At 37.2% G+C, this 4,637-nt stretch overlaps 1 pseudogene; it reads right to left on the reverse strand.

Moving 5' to 3' along the window:
• Positions 1-774: 774 nt before the first annotated feature.
• Positions 775-3,215, reverse strand: LOC110658598 (acetylajmalan esterase-like; annotated as a pseudogene).
• Between the last annotated feature and the right edge of the window lie 1,422 nt (positions 3,216-4,637).

Below are 4,637 nucleotides of genomic sequence, written 5' to 3' on the forward strand. Positions count from 1 at the left end.
AAATTTGGACAAGGCTAAGCAGATTTTTTTCCCTTATTTCTCAAGGAGGGATCTCTTCTGTTATTAATTAACATTACGGCCAAATATGAAGTAATCCATATTATTATTGAGTCGATATTATCATTATTGTCGTTTTCAGTATTAATTGAGTAAATCTTTCCCATCGAATGCACAAAGCCTAAACTGTTGAAGGATTACATAAAATCGACAACTTGATTCTCTTGAATAGGGTGACTGACTGCTCAATAATTCCCTCAAATGTCACAATATTAAGAAGTAAACCTGCCAAAGGACCTGTATGAAAGAGGCTAATAAATTCCTATGATTTTAAATACCTAACCCGAATCAATATCAAACATGCCCGGTTCTGTCCAAACAGTATGTGAGTTATCATGTGGAAACAAATTGGCCATCTCATGCAGAGATAAGCAAGGATCGATGGCTCAATCAATTTTCACTGATGAGTAGATGAGTCACTGATGATAAACCAGCACCAAGCATAAAAACTGATTGTACCAATAAGCACAAAGAAAGCATATGATACAACCAGCATATACCCAAAGTACAGCAACCCAGACACTGGCTTTATAATTTCAAGATTTGTGAAGTAGAAAACAGCGTAAAGCACAGAAGAACATATATAAAAATATTGTCAATTACCAAAATCTAGTTTTGTTGAATCCCATATGTAAACTTTAAATGAAACAGTTTGCACTCAAATAACTTAATCTACTAGCTAGTTACTAATCTAAAAAAATTAAATTAATAAAATTATCAAGCAATGCATTGAAGCTTTTAGAAGATGTCGCAAATAAGCCATCGTGCCATGAAGAAATAGGCCTTCTCCGTCAAATGTACTCCATCTCAACTAATACGTTCTTGAGGTTTAGTACAAACCTGTACATTTGGAGTTCTACACATTCTAGCAAGGCTAAAGTCGTAATCACCTCCAATCCCACAACAAGGTTTTTGAAGTGATTTTGGATCAAATCCTATTTACATCAAACAGGTAAATGATGTCAGTTTCATTTATGTGGTATGTATGTTAAACCCACAATTTAAAGATTTTGAAGACTCACCTAGAAATGCTGTTTTTCGCAAAATCCACTTGTAAGCATTGTAGTAATCACCATATACTTTAGTCACATTTGGATGCTTTTCTTGCAATTTTTCAATTGCTTGCTGGAGTTGTTCATTGTGATACATTGCAAAATTGTTCGATCCTTTAAGGCAATGAAGGACATCATATGCACTAGAATCGTTGGAGTGAAATGCATATATGGGTATGCAATCGATTGGAAAATTTCCAGGGGCAATAATTTGAGAGAGAGAAAGAGAGAGAGCAAAATTAAGGAACAATTAACAAAAAGAAATCAATTATTATATGTTACAAGGAAATTAACGAACCATGACAGCATCTTTGATGGCTTTAACAACATTGGGTACCTTGGACTTCAAGTCATCAACACTCTTGCCTTGAAAGAAACCATAATTATAATCATTCCCTCCAATCTCCCCAACCATGAAGAGAGATCTTCTATGTTTCTCAACACAATCCGTAAATATATGAGAAGGATAATATAGAAATAAGCACAGTTATAAGTATATTAAACTAATTATGTTAATTAAAGAGAATTAACAAATTGCTACCTTTGGAATTGTGGCAGGTTGCATTGAAATAGGTATCTATCCAATTGAGTTGTTTGGTAAGAGAACTGTTGGTAACAGGGGCAATGAGTCCCTTATCAGTAAGGAATTCCACAGGCAATGCAGCAGAGCAAGCAACTGCGAAATTCACTCCATGCGTCTTGGAGGAACTTGCATTCAAATATGCATTGAGGAGGGGAATGTCGGCTGATATTGCTATAAAATAAAAATACAATTTAGCTAAAACACACACATGCCAGAGCAGATTATGAAACGTGAAAGAATACTTGTTTCTTACCAATAAAGTCAATAATGAGCAAACCATTGGAGCATCTGCCCGTTGGATTGTTGAACAAATTTTGGCCATAGGGAAGCCTAGAAAACAAAGAATCAGGATGCTCTTGGATCAAATTGTCAGTGTCAGATATTTAATCCCCAAGGTTATATATGGCCTCAAACTCGCAACCCTTGAGAATATGTGCATTAGATGCAGGCGGAAAGGAGGTTTGGAGGAAAGCTATGGTTATAGAGATTATAGACGTTGGGATTGAATGAAAGCAGAATAAAAGTAATTGGTAGTTGTCGCAAGGTGTTTTGCGGTCGCCTGGACGAACACTCACCGAAGTGGGAAAGAGTGAGGAGTCGCCACTTTAATTTTGAGGAAAATTAAAAGAAACCATTTGTGAAAATAAATTAGAATGAAACCACTTCGAAAACAGAGATTCTAGGTTCGGGGTCCGTATACGGGCGGGGAAGGTGTTAGGCACCCCACCTCGTCCCTCTATGAGGGCAAGCAGATTTAACATTATGCTCTTTATAAATTAAAATCGATAGCTAGGGGGGAGGGGGGGGGGGGGGTTGGGTTAGGATAAAGATGTTAATCCCTTTGACAAAAGGGAATATTTAATTTTTCACTAGTTTCGGTTTACCCAAATACATAAGTAAATGGGACGACCTTAGTGAATTGATGTTGCGTAGAGGTTTTCGATTATGGGATTACTTTGCGTGTTTATTAAAATTTGATTTTGAGAATCGGATAAGAACTCTCCTCCGATCTCTGTATATTTAGTAAAATTTGATTTGAGAATCGGATAAGAACTCTCCTCCGATCTCTATATATTTATTAAAAATTGGGATTGAGAATCGGATAAGAACTCTCCTCCGATCTCTTTAAATATTTATTAAAGTTTGATTTGAGGATCGGATAAGAACTCTCCTCCGATCTCTGTATATTTATTAAAATTTGATCCGAGAATCGGATAAGAACTCTTCTCCGATCTCTTTTAAAAATGCAATTTGAGAATTTTAATGAAGGATCTCGGATAAGAACTCTCCTCCGATCTCCTTTTGTTTGAATGAGAGCCGGGTAAGGACTTTTCCGACCTCCTAAAATTTGATTACAATTACATATCATAAGAACCTAAGACTAAGGGTTCTGGCATCCAAAGACGTCGGGGACCCGAACGAGGCTTTCTCTTATCCCATTGGTACCTTATAGCTAAGGAAAGGATGCCAAACTGAATTTTACCGATCTCCTATGTGATCACCTTACCAGTACCTTTCGACATGAAATATTCGATCTCTTTTGTTTGCTAGTCTGGGATCCGACCTTACTTCGATCCCCCATTATACCCAGTTATCTTCTGAGCTAGTCTAGTGGTTCGACTTCATAATTTTCCTCTGATTTATTATCCAAACTTTTATTATTTTGAAGAAACTTTCGTGTTAAGATACAGCTACCAACATTTCACCAAACTACCTATACGTTACTCGGGACCAAAACACCTACATTTGAAGGTAATAAAGGCTAAAAAAAATAAATGACATGAGCGGATGAACAAAAAGTAAACTCAAGAGGATAACCACCTTCGTGGGGTTTTTAACATAACATAAACTTGACGAAAATTACGAGTATGAAAACAAAGAAAATAAATATAAAGAAAACGAGCACTTGGTAAAGCAACGGTTTAAACACTCACCTGTAGGGAGTTGAATCTATCGAACTAACTATGGAGTCACAAATATAGTAGAGCTACGTGATAATAGTCTGGGGACTAATGCTTGCCTTGTAATGAAGAGCACCAAGTTAAAATGCAGTCAAACCAAAATGACAATAACTGGGCTTGAATGAGATTGAGCTTGTAAAATAAGAGTGGATATAGAGATGATGAAAACAGGACTGAAACTAAGAGAGGGTATCGCAGAGCAATGAACAAACTGAAAATAAAGGGTTTCAGTGTCCAACACTCCTTCAAAGAAAATACTTTAAAAAACTGATTTCTGAAGTTTTTTTCTATTTTGAAAGCTTAAAAATAGCAGAGTAGCAAAACTGAATCAATTTTCAGAGCCTTTCCACTATAATCACCACCTTTTTTTTTGTCCTTTTTCAACAGTTTTTCATGCAGGTATTTATGGGGAACGGGTGCTTCCAATGAAGGGTCAGGATTTTCTTTGAGGGAGATGAAAGGTTTGGATTTTAAAGGACATGATCTGACGCTTGAGAATTGAAGAGAATCAAAATAAATGGCTGAGATCCTATTCAGAATATTTGTCTTTTCTCTTTTCTAATCTGACGGCTCAAAATTTCTTGTCAAGGGCGATCCGAGGGCTGGGCATAAAAAACACCAGTCTTGTCGTCTTCTTTTTTGATCCAAGGGCTCTGGGCTTGTCCTTACAAGTAAGATCAACAGTGGAGATTGAGATGTACAGGACTGCCATGACACGTCCTGGCGCTTATCAGTAATGTGGGCGATTCTGCAAATGAGGCGTGCGGTGGAGATCTCGTCTGCAAACGCTTTAACTACCTCGGCCCTAATTATGATGACAGTTATTGGAAGTTGTCTTATTCTCTCTTTGCTTTCTGATCTCCCATCCCTTTCGACCTTTCTAATACGATCTTTTCCGATCTCTCATACCAGGCCCCCTCTTCCGATCTTTCCCCTTCAAGAGTCCTCTCCTTTATCCGGGCCGATTCAGTCAAAGCATTTATT

Source organism: Hevea brasiliensis, chromosome 13, assembly GCF_030052815.1.
Source record: "Hevea brasiliensis isolate MT/VB/25A 57/8 chromosome 13, ASM3005281v1, whole genome shotgun sequence".
Classification (NCBI taxonomy): Eukaryota; Viridiplantae; Streptophyta; class Magnoliopsida; order Malpighiales; family Euphorbiaceae; genus Hevea; species Hevea brasiliensis.